Source organism: Pan troglodytes, chromosome 21 (assembly GCF_028858775.2).
Source record: "Pan troglodytes isolate AG18354 chromosome 21, NHGRI_mPanTro3-v2.0_pri, whole genome shotgun sequence".
NCBI classification, from domain to species: Eukaryota; Metazoa; Chordata; class Mammalia; order Primates; family Hominidae; genus Pan; species Pan troglodytes.
The window spans coordinates 42383958-42399191 of record NC_072419.2 but is presented as its reverse complement, the minus strand read 5'-3'; the positions used below and the strand labels follow the sequence as shown (position 1 = coordinate 42399191).

At 51.7% G+C, this 15234-nt stretch overlaps 1 protein-coding gene across 50 annotated transcripts in view; it reads right to left on the bottom strand.

Annotated features, from left to right (window-relative positions):
- EPB41L1 (erythrocyte membrane protein band 4.1 like 1) overlaps window positions 1-15234 on the bottom strand; it is a 139877-nt gene that overhangs the window by 71470 nt on the left and 53173 nt on the right. For 35 of the 50 annotated variants that reach the window (XM_016937833.4, XM_016937840.4, XM_063802890.1 and 32 more), the window contains exon 1: window positions 6146-6350. The exons of 14 other annotated variants lie outside the window; for them this stretch is intronic. The gene's annotated coding sequence lies outside the window, so the exon portion shown is untranslated. Of the gene's footprint in view, window positions 1-6145; window positions 6356-15234 lie in introns of those variants that run through there. One more of the 50 variants, XM_063802901.1, reaches the window with a different exon arrangement.

The following is a 15234-nucleotide window of genomic DNA, read 5'->3' as shown; positions in this document are numbered from 1 at the left end:
CACGGTCTCATGGTTTCTGACTCCTTCTCTCACTTGATTTTCATTAATTGTCTAAATACTGTTAGAGTTCAGTTAGCGTTACTTAGAATACCGTAAAATTGGAAACAACTTCAAATGTCAATCAACAGGGGGGCTGGCCAAATTAGTAGGGTTTATCCATTAAAAATTTAATTATGAAAGTATAACATACCTATTGCAAAAATTTTTGAGATAGATTTTATATCTACTGACATAAAAAGATGTCAATGTGTAGTTACATGAAAAATGCAAGTTGTAAAACAATAATGCAATGTATGATCCCATTCTGGTTTGTATGTTTATGTTGGTATAGAAAATATCCTGGAAGGATACACAACATGCTGTTATTAGCTACGACTGGAGAATAGGATTTGTTTGGGGATCTAAGGGGAGAATACACTTTTTTTCTTTCTTTCTTTCTTTCTTTCTTTTTTTTTTTTTTGTGACGGAGTCTCACTCTGTCACCCAGGCTGGAGTGCAATGGCGCAATCTCGGCTCACTGCCCCACAACCTCTGCCTTCCGGGTTCAAGAGATTCTCTTGCCTCAGCCTCCTGAGTAGCTGGGATTACAGGCGCCAGCCACCATGCCCGGCTAACTTTTTGTATTTTTAGTAGAAATGGGGTTTCACCATGTTGGCCAGGCTGGTCTTGAACTCCTGACCTCAGGTGATCTACCCGCCTCAGCCTCCCAGAGTGCTGGGATTATAGGCATGAGCCACCGTGCCTGGCCTACACTTCTGAATTATTAGATTTTCCACAAATTTTTTTTGTAATTAAAACTAAAGAAAAGTAAATATAACAGTAAAGAAATATTTGTTTTTCTGTTTTATTTACTTCCCATATGCTTGCTGGAACTCCATTTTCTACCTGTTTTCTTCCAATCTGTATCTATGTTCATACCTAATTTTTTACCATTGTAATATGAATACTGATAATCTTATGGGTCTTCTTTCCCATTTAACATTAATTGTATCAGACCATTAATGACATCACATCATGACATCATCATCATCTCCACTAATGTTCATGGATACTTTACTATGTACTAGTTACCATGCCAAGATGTTTACATGCCTTAACTTATTCAATCTTGATGACAACCCTAAAACCAGGTACTTGGACTATCCACATTACAGCTGGGCAAATTGGGGCTTTGAAAGATTAATTAACTTGCCAATTGCCTCACAGCTAGTAAAAACAGAAAGAAGACTTAAACCCTGTTCTATGCAAGTGCCAGGTCCTCACTGGGAACCTCTCTGTCCTATTCCCCTCGAAGATAGTGAGTGGTTAGTGAGAAGAATGTGGCAAGTAGGGAATAGCAAGAATATGGCAGGCACTATGTCTTACAACTTGAGTGACCTTGATCAAGTCAATTCCCCTCTTGATTAGTTCACTCATTCTTTCATCGGACAAGTATTTGCAAACCACTGAGCAACATGCTGTGACGAAACAATGAATAAAATGTGAACTCTGCCTTCAAGGAGACTGGGGTCTAGCGTCATTCTCTTCAAACACAGAAAGGATCTAGCCCCGGCCCCACCTCTGTCGCAGAGCAGTCATAAGCACAAAATGAATCAAGGATGCAAAAGAGCTTTGCAATTGCACAGCTCCATCCACTGCAAGCAGTTTTTCTGTGGGTGTTCACCACTGCGTATTATTTTATCCAGTGGATGTTCCAAAGCTTTCCCAATCATCTTCCTATTGTTGGACACTTAGTCCCAATTTACTGCTATTATAGAGGAAGCTCTGATGGGGATTTATTCAAAAGAAATAATTCAAAGGAAAAACAGGCCAGATGTGCAAAAAAGATGCTACCCAATCTTCCAAATGACTAAAGGGAGACCAGCCCTTCTCAAACTCACCAGGCCTCGAACAGAATTCCTGACCCTGTGGCCTTACCCACTCCAAGCTCCTCCTTCTCCAACCTGGCGAACCACCCGCTACCAGAGGGACACCTTAATGAGTGCCAATCTTGATCCCTCCCCAGCCCTCCAAGTCCCCACAGTTAAGGTTTCTCCTGTAAGATCCCGTCCACCCTCTCCTGTGGATCATACGGTTGCCAAAAGGACCTTCCCAAAACACAGTTCTGTCATGCTCCTCAGCAGACTAAAATCCTGCAAAGGTTCCTAGAGCATCCCGGCTCACGTCAAGTCGAAACACCTTGGCCTGACATTTAAGAGAGACAGAAGTGGGAGAGAAGTAATGTTTACTGAGTTCCTGCAATGTGTTAGCATTACACTAGGTGCTTTATATAACAACCACAACATGGTCCCTGTGAGACAGGCATGTTTATCTACATTTTACGAATGAGGAAACTGAGGTTTGGGCCAGCTGAGTGATGTGCCCAAGGCCACGTGGCTAATACAATGCATTGCTGTGACTACAGCCTACGTCTGGTGGATTCCAGAGCTCCATCAAAAACCCAAACACTAGGTGACTTTCTGAGTCACCTCCCAGCTCACACTCCGCCACACACACTATCTGTTCCACGCACATCAGACCGCCCACTCTTCTTCAGAGGCATTCCTATTTCCTTCCCCTCTGACCTGGGGAAGTGGGTGCCCTTCCCCCTTCAACCATCGAAATCCGACTTGGCCTTCAGTGCCCAGCTCAAAGGTCCCCGTCTTCTTGAAGCCTTCCCTGAGCACCAAAATAGGAATCCATGCTGAGCCTATGCAATAGCACACTCTACTTTTAGTGTGTCATGTCTGCATCTCTCCCAGCTAGACTGGGAGGCCTTTGAGGAGAGGGATGCATCTGACTGAGTGACTATTTCAACTTGAACAAAACAGAGTACGGCCTCTGAGAAACTACAGGCTGCCTGGCATGGCCTTCAGGAACATGGCTCTGACCCACACTGCCTAGGTTTGAATCCTGACTCCCCCACAGCCTAGCTGTTTGACCTTGAACAACTATCTAAGCCACAGCTCCATCAATCTGTAAAATGGGAAGAATAACTCCTATACCTCATCTACACCTCACAGGGCTTTGTGAAGAACGTATGAGTTGTACATGGAAGCCCTTAAAACTGGGCCTGGCACATAATAAATGCTCAATAAATGTTAGCTGTTACTATTCTGATCCACAAGCCTCTAGCCCACAAAGGAAGCAGTGCCAGCCTGCTCCACCCCCACCCATCCACCAAGGCTCAGCTCCCTGCCCACAGGGCCTCCTCAGCCCAGTCCCCACTGTGGCCTCGGGATGTGTCCAGAGCCAGCCCATCTTCCCTAAAAGCCAATGGGAGCAGGGAGTCTGGTGTTTCCCCACTTCTGGGGGACCCTGGCCAGGAAGGAGAAGGCCAAGGCTAATCCTTCTCTGAGAGCTCCTAGTCAGTACTTATCTACCCTACCCCTCAGCACTATAGTAATATTCAGTCCACAAAGCCACCCTTGCCTCACCAGGCACACACACACACACCTCACACACCTCTCCACCTGGACTGGCCCTGGCCTACCAATGAATTGCCTGGCTCCACTGGACACCAACCTGGTACTTCCAGATATTGCCCCCAGTAAATGTCATGGTAGAAAGAAGGGCTCTGGACTCAGACCGCCTCGCACTTTCCAGCTGCGTAACTTTAGTCCAGTGACATAACCTCTCTGAGCCTCAGTTTCTCCTCTGTAAAAAGTGGATAATTAATTGCACCTATCTGACAGGGTTACTGTGAAATGACTCAAAGCACTTCTTGCAGTACATGGCATACAGTAAGTTTCAATAAATACTATCACTTTGATTGTGTAATCACTGGTATTTATCTCCAGGCAGAGATGATCATCCTCCCCGCCCTTTTTTTTTCTTTGAGAGGGAGTCTCGCTCTGTCTCCAGGCTGGAGTGCAGTGGCACGATGTCGGCTCACTGCAACCTCCGCCTCCTGGGGTCAGGCGATTCTCCTGCCTCAGCCTCCCGAGTTGCTGGGGCTATAGGCGTGCACCACCACACCCAGCTAATTTTTGTATTTTCAGTAGAGACGGGGTTTCACCATGTTGGCCAGGATGGTCTTCATCTCTTGAACTTGTGATCTGCCCGCCTCGTCCTCCCAAAGTGCTGGGATTACAGGCGTGCGCGGTGGCGCACGCCTGTGTCCCCTTTTAACAAATGGGACAGAGAAGCTCAGAAAGGGGCTCTTAGGGAAGCCCCGGCAGGTGCTAACAAGCACCTCCCACCACAGCCTGAAGTCAGAAAACTCTCTCTGTTGCCCCCTGGAGGCTCAGGCCAGAACATCCCTGGGCACCTGGCATCCTCTCAGCTCTATGCACTTCCAAGAGGGTCCAGGACCACCCACGGCCCTTTCTCTCAGCCCTGACCTCTCCTGCTCACCTACAGAGGGCAAGGGCTGGGAGGCCAACATAACACCCCTCCTAAGGGATCAGGTAGCCTCAGGCTCCAGGCTACAATGCCTAGCCCTTGGCAGAGTCCTGTCTATAGCACAGCCACCGCAGCAGGGAAGCCAGCACCTGAGCTGCAAGAGCCCCAGAACAAGAGGTGGAAGACCTGGGTACATTAATGCTGACTCCCCCGCTCAGCTGCTTTGTGACCTTGGCCAAGTCACTCTTACTCTCTAGGCCCCATTCAACCTTTCAATATCGACTGAGTGAGGACTACCTGACCAAGCATTGTTTTCATGCAGGATTCTATGGAAGAAGCTCTTCAAGAAGCTCACAGGGCTGAGCCCAGGAGGACTGTCACATAGCCCAGGAAGGGCTTTAATAGGAACAATGCCCTCTGCACTGATCTCCTCCAGGACTGCCTTGAGGTGCCCCTGAAATCCCAGGGACTGTGCTCTGCATGCCATAAATACTATGCCTGGGTTGCCAGGCAGGCATGACCTCAGGCTGGCCAGGAGAAGCCAGCTCCATCCTTGCACAGAGCTGGCAGAGCCTTCCTGGGCCACGGTGGCTCACAGAGGAGGCTGGCACAGGCTGCCTCTGCCGCAGGCTCCATCTGGAGGAATGGGTGGGCAGAGAGGCACACAGCTGCCTCTATTCTCCACACCCTTGCCCGGGACAGGAGGCACTGTCTTCCAGGAGCTGCGGAGGGCACCATCCAGGCCCCAGATCTTGACCTGGCTCAACTGCCACTGATTCTGGAAGGCTCCTAATGCTGAGGGTGGGGGGATGGGGTGGGAATGAAGCCAAGCCGCTGGACCCCGCACAGCCCTGGAGAGGTCCTAAATCTGGCCGTCTCACATTCCCACCTTTGGGTGCAGAGGAGGTGCTATGCAGATCCAGAAGTGAATGTGGGAACACGTGGTGCTCTCTCCCCCACCAATGCATCCTCAGAGCTCCGAGGGAAAAGCAACGACGATGGCTGGCAGCTGAGGGAGAGACCAGCATCCCCAGAACTCCCTTTTGGTCCTTGTCCAGACTTCAAGGTCTCCATGGACCACTTTGAGCCATATAGGTCTGCCAGTCAGTGGCCTCTGCACCCAGTAAGTACCCCAGTGGCTGTAGACATTGGCCCCCCATGCCCATCCCTGAGACCCCAGCCTCTCGGGCCCTTGGACCTCCCCAAGTGTGAAGGTGCCAGACACAAGTGGGACACACAAGCCCTCTCCCTCTGATCAGGGGACGGTCACTGGCCAGGACAATGCCAGGCCAGAACTGCAGAAGTCCTAGGGCTAAGATCCCTCCTAGCAGCTCTGAGGTACTTGGAAGGGAGACGGAAGGGGAGGCAAGCCCAGAGCGGGGAAGGGTCCGTAACCAGAGTGAGGAGAGATGAGGGCAAGGGCTCGCCAGCATCCCAGGCTCCAGCCAAGAACTCCTCCTGCAGCGTCCGAAGCAGGAGAAATCCAAAGAGCCCTTGGCCTCTGGAGGCGGCAGCAGGAGTGCTCTCCGAAAAGAGACTGGGCCAGCCGGTGGGAGCCCAGCGCCCACCCACCGCTCATCCTACAGCAGGACCAACCCCCCGCCACCCCCCAGCCTCTGGATCCTCTCTCCAGGCCTTGGAGGAGGCTGCAGACCGGTAGGTAGGGAGGAACAGCGAGACCCTCCCCCACACTGGCCAGGGGACCAACAGCCTGAAAACTCAGTTCTCGGCCTCGCCCCCGTTCCTCCCCAGGGCTGGAGGCTGGGCCTAGATGTTGCAAGCCCCCGGCCCCGAGAGCCACCTGATCCCCCCATGTGCCTACCTGGGCCCGGGGGTCCCCATGTCGGGCAGGTTGGGCGAGGGGCGGCCCCCTCGGCTCCTCTGGCAGGCAGGCCGCGGGGCGGGGCGGCGCGGGGTCGCGGCGGGCTCTGCGGAGCAGCCTGTTCGGCGACACCCCCGCCCGCTGATGGATGCCGACTGCAGCAGCGGCGGCGGCGGCGGCGGCTCGGCGTGCGCCGGGGGCTGGGCACGGTGCCCACAGCCCCGGGCCTGGCGCCCGACGCGCGGCCAGCCCCCGCCCCCGCCCCGGCCTCGGAGCCCAGCCCAGGGGCGGCCGCCGCTTGCGCCTGCCTCCCAGCGCGCCGCGGCCCTGCCCCTGCCTCCGCCTCCTCTCTGCCTGTCTCCTCTACCACCCACCTCCCCCCGCGCCCCGCCCTCTCTCTCAGGCTCCCAGGCCACCTCCTCCCGGTCCGTGCCACACGGGCAGTTCCCAGACCACTGCGGGACTGTGCAGCAGGGGGGCCTCTCGAGCGCCCCGGCTGCCCCCACCCTGGTCCTAGCCAGCCCCGGGCCTCCTTGCTCTCGCCAAGCCCTCTTGGGGGCTCATCAGCGAGAAAGGGAGGGGGAGGAGAGAAGAGGGGGATGGATCCCTGACTCAGAAGGGGTGACTCAGCCTCAGTGGGCCTCCCATCCCACCGGAGCCGGATCCCCTCACCACCCCTGCAGCACAGCGACAGGGCAGAACCTGCCTAGGACTCGGCGTCCTCCCCCACCGGGAGGAGGTATTACAACTGTCTCCTGGGAATCCTCTGTGCCTCTGAGTGTGTCTAGAGGGTGTCTATGTGTACATTTGTCCACATGTGCCTTGGTGACAATGACAGTAAGTGTAACAGTGAGAGCCCAGGGACCTATTGGGGATGGGGCCTGTGTACAGGCGCACTTGCTGTATGTGTCTGAGCACAGGCTGAGTGTGCACCTGAGCTCCAGGAAAGGGCAGGGGCTGGCCAAGCAGCTTGTGGCAGAGATCATGGCTCAAAACCAAGGTAAGCCATGCTCCTCCCCTCCAGGAGCACTGTTACCCACTAAAAAAACCAGTCCAACCACTGCAGCACCTCCATCTCACACAATCCGAAGGTGGGGACCTCAAGCCACAGAGGACTCTGGGAGGGAGAGGGCCTGGGTTCCAGTCCAGGTCTGCCACTGGCTCAGCAAGTACCCTTGGGCAAGTTGTTCCATGCTCTGGGCCTCATTTGCAAATGACGAAAGGGCTGGACGTTCCTATCTCTAGGGTCCCTAGTTCATGGCGAAGGCATAAAGAGAATGGTGGGTAACCGCAGCATGATCTCCAAAGATTTCTGTCCATGGGTCCACTGCAACCCATATGACCGCGAACCCCCAGTCACCACCCTCACCTCCAGGCATACACAACTATTCATTCATTCTTCACATCATTCCTAAGTACCTACCATGTGCTGGCCATAGTTCTTACCACAGAATCCACTGCCCTGGGAAGCACAGAGGCCCCAAGCTGGGAAGCAGCCTCGATGTGAGCTGAGCCCTCCATCCTTCCCTGCTGCGATTCCCTCAGTATCAGCCTCACCAGTGGGCTCTCCATCTCTGCTTGTCACACACTATAGAGCCAGGCACCTCCCTCCCCCAACTCCTCCCTCCCAGTGTGCTGCTCCATCATGGTGATCTTCTACCCTGGGTCCTCATATGCACTCTAGGGCCTCCAAAGAATGAGGCTATGCCCTCTCCTCAGCACCCTTTAGAGAACTCAAGATACAATTGCGTCCCTTTGTACCATGCCCAAAGCAAGCCTTCTCTTCTCCAACTTAAACCTCCTTCATCAGGTGTCTTTAGACAAAGCTTCCGGTGCCTTCACTCCCCCTGCTCACCAGGTTCAGCAGCGGATGAAGAGCAGAGAGCAGAATGAAGCCAGCTTCTCCCAGTCCTAGAGAACAGGCCCACCCTCCAGACAGAAGGTGGGAAGACAGACAAATCTGCCCAGGCCGACTGACAGAAGGACGAGTGTCCTGCTTGGCAGCCTTCTGTACAAATCCTGTCCTTTGCCTTTGGACTTCTCATCCCCAGGCCTTTCAAATTCACTTTTTCCCAGGAGCTCCCAAGGGAGTCTCACACAGGCCCCTGGGGCCGTGGCCTTGGGCAAGTCACTTTGCCACACAAGGTGCTCTGTTTGAGTTTAGCTCACCACACATTTATTTAAATGAATGAGTGAAAGGACCAATAAAACTCAGGAGTTATACCAGATGCATTTATTGTTTCAGATGCACAGCTGCTAAGAGATTCTTGACTGCCTGCCTTCAAGTATTTTGATTCCAAATAGGCTCAGTCTCCCCTGCTGGCTGAGCCTTTCCAATCGTGGGCTCCCGTGGGCAGGAGGCTCTGGGCTGCATGGCCAAGGCTCTCTCTGTTCCTCTTAGTTCAACTCTCCTTCCCTGGCCGTCTCCCTTTCCTTCCTTCCCCCAGGCTGAAGCCCTCCCCACTCCTCCCCTGGGGCAGGGCCACTTTCCCACCCTCCTCAACCAGATGGAGCCTCTCACTTTCCCAGGAGAATCCAGGCTACACTCCAAAGACCGAGGCAGGATGTTCCCAGACATCGTTCTGCATTTATACCCAAAGGGCTCAATTCACTTCAGGTCATTGAGACCACACAGAAAATGAGGCTTCTGCTATTTTCATTATTTTGATTATTATTATTATTCACTAACATTTCTATTAGCACTTTCCAGTTTGCAAAATACTTTTGTGTGTCATCTGCACAGCATCTTGTGAGATAATATCATCCCTCATCTTTTTTTTTTTTTTTTTTTGAGACGGAGTCTCGCTCTGTTGCCCAGGCTGGAGTGCAGTGGCGCGATCTCGGCTCACTGCAAGCTCCGCCTCTCGGGTTCACGCCATTCTCCTGCCTCAGCCTCCCGAGTAGCTGGGACTACAGGCGCCTGCCACCACCATGCCCAGCTAATTTTTTTTTGCATTTTTAGTAGAGATGGGGTTTCACCATGTTAGCCAGGATGGTCTCGATCTCCTGACCTCGTGATCCGCCCGCCTCGGCCTCCCAAAGTGATGGGATTACAGGCGTGAGCCACCGCGCCCGGCCCCCATCTTATAAATAGGCAGGCTGAGGCTCAGAGTGGGAGTGACTTGCCCAAGGTTACGCTTACACAGTTACACTGGCTCCCTGGACTACATACTTTCCACTTTACCCAACAATAACCCTTTCCAGAAAAATCAGGCTGGAGGAAGCAGGAGAGACACTTAAGAATGTATGGGCCCCATAGGCATCAGTTGCAATTACTACTTGAGTTACTTGACTGTTTTCATTCCCCAGGCAGGGAAACTGAGGCACAGGGATAGGACTCAACCTAGGACCAAGTCTCATGGAGAAAGAAGGAAAGAGGAGCCCATCCAAAAAAGGGGTTCCTCAGTTCCTTAGCTGCAAATTCTGCTTCCGGCCCTAGCGCTACCATTTCTTTTTGTATTACTTAGGCAGGTTATTTGACATCTCTGAGCCTCAATTTTCTCACCTATAAAATGGGAGAATCCCTGCCCCATGTCTGTCACTGGGCTGCTGTGATGGGAGGTCAGCAGATGCTGGCAGAAGAGAAGGGACAGGACCCTTCATTCCCTCTCTGCTCTGTCTAGGAGGCAGGAGAAATTCTTTCCTCTTAAATTTTAACTGGATGGAACTTAATGGTGCAAAAGTCCAGGATACAGGAAAGCCAGGAGGAGAACGGAAGTGATTCGCTCCACTGGCTGGGAAAGCAAGGGACACAGAGTCAGCCACAGACCCCCAAGGTCACTGCAGGGCAGAGATTCAACCAAACACTTCAGGCAGGGCCCCTCCTATCTCCCTTTTATCTTTCAAAGGAGGAAACCAAGGTTCTAAGCAAAGCAGTGACTTGCCAAGGTCACCCACAAGTAGTCAGTGGTCTCCTGACTCCCAGCCACCAGGGCCCTTGACTACTGGACAAGCGGGGTGGGGTGGGGAGCACTCCCAGCCCAAGGACTTAATCTTTCATTCAGCAAGCAGTAATGCTCACACCAAGCCAGGCCCTGGACACTGGGGAAGGCTGGAGGAATTGAATACAGCCTCTGCCCTTGAATTCACAATCAATCTAGTGGAGGCACGTACCCCAGCACATCAGAGGATACTAGAAGATGAAGCACCACCATTTTCTGAGCACTTCCTCTGTGCCTGGCACTGGACACACATTCATTTGTTTAATCCTCAAAGCAATTCTCTGGCACTGAAATTATTAATCCCTTTCACAGCTGAAGTAACTGAGGCTCAGAAGGGTTAGCAACCCCAAAGTTCATCCAGCTAATAAATGGCAGGGTCGGAATATGACTGACAGGTATGTCTGGTGCCAAACTCTGAGCTTCAACCCTTATAAACTCCCTGTTTTTAGGTCTGTGCTAACCAATATGGTAGCTACTAGCCATGGCTAGTTGCTATGGAGCACTTGAAATGTGGCTTGTTCAAATAAAAATGTGCTGTAAATATAAAAATCAGATTTTGAAGATTTCATACCAAAAAGAATGTAATATGTCTCGGGCATGGCTCACACCTGTAATCCCAGCACTTTGGGAGGCCGAGGTGGGCGGATTACCTGAGGTCAGGAGTTCGAGACCAGCCTGGCCAACATGGTAAAACCCCATCTCTACTAAAAATACAAAAATTAGCCGGGCATGGTGGCATGTGCCTATAATCCCAGCTACTCCAGAGGCTGAGGCAGGAGAATAATTGCTTGAACCCAAGAGGCGGAAGTTGTAGTAAGCTGAGATCGTGCTGTTGCACTCCAGCCTGGGGGACAAGAGCGAAACTCCGTCTCAAAACAAACAAACAAACAAACAAACAAAAAACCTTATGAATGTATTGGGTTAAATAAAACAAATCATTTGAATAATTACATTTGTTTCTTTTGACTTTTTTAAAAAATGTGGCTACTAGAAAATTTAAAATTGCATGTGGCTTGCACGTGTGGCTCACATTATATTTCTTTTGGTCAGTACAGGTTTAGATACTCTGGGGTCCTAACTCAGCCCACAGAGATCAGAAAAGGCTTCCTGGAGGAGAAGACAGTAAGCCAAGCTGGGTTAAAGGTGAGGTCATGGGGAGGAGGGTATTCCAGGACAAGAGAGCTGGAGGGCATCTGGCTCCTGCCCGGGAGGGCAGCCGGGCCCAGTGACAGCCCCAGGCCACTGGGAGCTGGGCCAGAGGGAGGGAGCTAGCGGAGCCAAACTTAACAGAGCAGCATGACCCACCATTCTGGGAAGTGCTGCCTGGCAGGCTGTTTCACTGAGGTTGGCACTCTGCAGAGGGCACCACAGGGCAGCTGTGTCTGGGTGGAGGAAGTAGGCAGGGTGGACAGGTGGCAGTGCCCACCTTGCAGGGACCTCCCCCCTCCAGCTGCCCCCTACTTCCTCTTCTCCATCTTCTCTAAGAAGCCTCTCAAAGCACTGCAGTTCCCAGAGACCTTACCCTTCCCTGTAACCTTCCATCCAGCCCAGACCGTGGGAACCACACCCTCCTGCGTTAAGCCTTATTCTAGTGTGGAATGATGAGGATGCCTGCAAACTGCATAGCAGGTCACAGTGTACAAAGCACGTTTCCATATGTATCTAGTGTAGTGTTGTTGAACAGCCTAAGGGCAATTTTCACCTCTGGCAAGGGGGCTGGGGCAGGGATGGGGGACATTTATTAGCACAGGAGCTGCATGACCTTGAGCAAGGCCTTAGCCTCTCTGAGCCTCAGTTGCCCCATCTGTACAATGGGGATAATATCAGCACCGTCTTCCAGAGCTATGAGAATGACATGCAAGAATGCCCACAAAGGCTCTGTTTGGTGCTGGCATGCTCCAAGCTCCCTTCTGCACCTCAGATGGACCCCACTAAGGTGCCCCTCAGTACCCTCAGTGTCTCCAAAGCCTGCCCATTCTGAAGGTTGCCTCCCTTCCAGAAAGCCCGGCCCCATCTCCGCCCCGCATGCTCCCCCAGCCAGTTTCTTCTTCTCTGCCTACTGGACCCTCATCTCATCCTTGCCTCTACTTTTGAATTTGGGGCTCAGTTGTCATGAGGCTCTCCAACGTCTCCAGTAAGACTGTCATTTCTCAAAGCTGGGAACCTCAGCTCTGGTCCATGCCCCTCTTCCTCTTCTATACCCACAGCCAAGCCCCCTGTACATGTCTGGGCATCCCAGAGGCTCTCACAGCCCGCTCCAGTGGCTTGGACAACTGATTGCCATCTTTGGCTAAAAACAATGCTGGTCTCCACAGAGCACAGTAAGAGGATCTGGTCTGGCTCTGCTTCCTCAATGGAAGAAGCTTCAGTGGCTCCTCATTCTCTGATGAAGCAACTCAAATACCTCAGCCCAACTCTCGAGACCTTCCACAGCCTGGTCTCACCTGGCTCTTCAGCCTCATTCTCAGATTCCATGTGATGAGCTTTGTCAAACTGACTGGTTCCAGGTCCCCAGGGCACAGTGGCTGTGCCCTCTTCTCTGCCTGGGAGACCCTCTTCCCATTTCCCATAGTTATTCTTCTAGGCATTCTCCAGGAAGTCCTTCCTGAACCCTTCCTCTTTGCACCAACTCCTCTGGCTAGAAATAACCTCTTGGCCTCTCTGTCTCCCTCCTGCCACCCTCAAGTTCAGGGTCATGTGACCTGTCCAAGGGTTTTAAACTTCCATTGCACTATGAGCTTTAGGATAATGGCCACTTTTCATCATACTCCCTTCCCCCCACCCACACACACCCCTGAAGGCCCACATCAGTGCCCAGTTCACAATATGTGCATAGTATGTGTTGGCCATCTTCACACCGAAAGCCAGAGGCCAGGGAGCAAGTAGGAGTCAGGAGTCCACCCAGGACGCCAGGACACTCCTGAGGCTGAGTTCTGCCTTATCTCCACCTCGGCTATGTTTCTTAATAGGTCCCCATGCTTCCAGCTGCTTCTTGGGAAATCAGCCCCTCTAGGAGGTCTAGGAGCCACATTCCTGAGGCCAGAACATGAAAAATCTGGCCATGTACCCACTAGATACAGATGTCCACCCAGCCTCCCATCGGGTGCCTGAAGTGTCAGCTGAGGTTTGCATCATCACAGCATCTCTAATTCCTTGCAGTCAGAAGAGAGCTGGAGAGTATCATACAGAGGCTGGGAGCAGTGAGAGGCAACAGGAGAAAAGCTGTGTGTGTGTCCCTGGTCCCGGGTGCCAGAAGGTGCTGCAGCATCACCATCAATTAACATTGCCATTGCAGAGAGCATCTGAGTCCCCACTTATGTGCTGGCACTGTGCCTAGCAACTTGCCTATATTTTCAATTTTAAATCTCCTACTTCCCTGTAAGGCAGACATTATAGATCCACCTTGATTTTACAGGGGAGGAAACTGAAGTTAAATCACTCATCCAAGGTCACACTGCTAGTAGGTGCAGGGGCCCAGGATTCAACCCCAGGCATGCCTGACTCCAAGGCCTGTGTTTGTTCTATCATTAATCCTACACACATTGGGCTTCACACAGGTTTATTCTGGAGATACTGACATATTCTGTTCATGCCTGGGGGGTAGTTACACAAGTATGTGTAAACTTATGATCTGTGCACTTTTCTGTGTTTATGTTATAACATCAATAAAGTTTCCTTTTTTTAATGTTTTTGTCCCAGAGATGAATATATGCTAGAGATTTTCAGGATGTAAAATACTCTTAGGATTAGAGTCTAAAGCCAGAAAGCTGTTTCTATCTTTTTTTCCTCTGTTTTGTTGTTGCTGTTATTATTGTTTTGAGACAGGGTCTCACTCTGTCGCCCATGCTGGAGTGCAGTGGTGTGATCATGGTTCACTGCAGCCTCAACTTCCCCGGGCTGAGGTAATCCTCCTACCTCAGCCCCCTAAGTAGCTGGGACTACAGGTGTACACCACCATGCACTGCTAATTTTTATATTTTTTGTAGAGATGGGGTTTTGCCATGTTGCCTAGGCTGGTCTCAAACTCCTGAGCTCAAGTGTTCTACTCACCTCGGCCTCTCACAGTGCTAGGATAACAGGCATGACCCACTGCACCTGACCTCCTTTTTTTTTTTTTCTTTTCAACAGTTTTTCCATTTAAAACAGGGACTGTTATGAAGACCTCACAACCCCCCAAGCCAGACCCAGCAGAATTTCACCTGCTGTCTGCTGTCAGATCACAAACATTTCCTTGCACTCACATTCCCAGCACAGGTGCCCACTCCACCCAGCCAGCACTTCATTTCCAGAAGCTGGCACTGCTCTGCTGTCTTTTCAATCCTCTCTTCATCCATCCATCTGCAGGGACCAGACGGCTAGACCAGCCGCTGCATCACTGGTTAATCCGCAACTTCACGAGGCAGCCAGGCAGCGACGCCTGAATGTTCCCATCTCCCCACACTAGGCCAGGCTGGGCAGAGAAGTCGTCTGTGTATGTAAACACAGCCTTCTGCTTAGGCAGCTCCTGCCGGACTCCCCTCGCCAACTGCGCCCTCTGTGGCTTTTATCTCCCTGCCCAAAATAACCATTGGCTTCAGTGGTTCTCTGGGCATGAATCAGACTCTCGTAGAAGCCTGTGAGCAGCTTGAGGACAGGGAAGTTATGGTACCGATCTCTCCCCAGTGTGCCAGTACAAAGGTTTGTGGGATTTGTCGAACTCCTCTGTGTACCTGGAGGGACCTGCAGTAGGAAGCAAGAGCTCTCTACAGAAAACAGTCACATCCTCCAAAAGCTCACAGTTTAGTAAGAGAAAGTACCCACACCAGCCAACTGCAATGTAAAACAGAAAGCACTAAAGGTTGTAAGAAGAGGACAGAGTGTTGGGGAGTTCAGAGGAGAAAAAGATTAGAGAGCAGCAGGTGTCAAAGGAGGTTTCAAGGAAGAGGTCACATGTGGGTTGGGCATTAAAGGCAGGGCAGAAGGACAATGTAGACTGAGGAGAGAGCATAACACAAGCCATAGTGCTGGGAATTACAAGGTAGAATCAGGAAACGCTGCATATGACCTGGAGCCTGGGATACTGAGGGTTGAGGCTATCCCTGAGGAGATAGAAAGGAGCTGGTGCCAAGCAGAGCCTTGAATGACAAACCAAGTGCACTGCACTGTCTA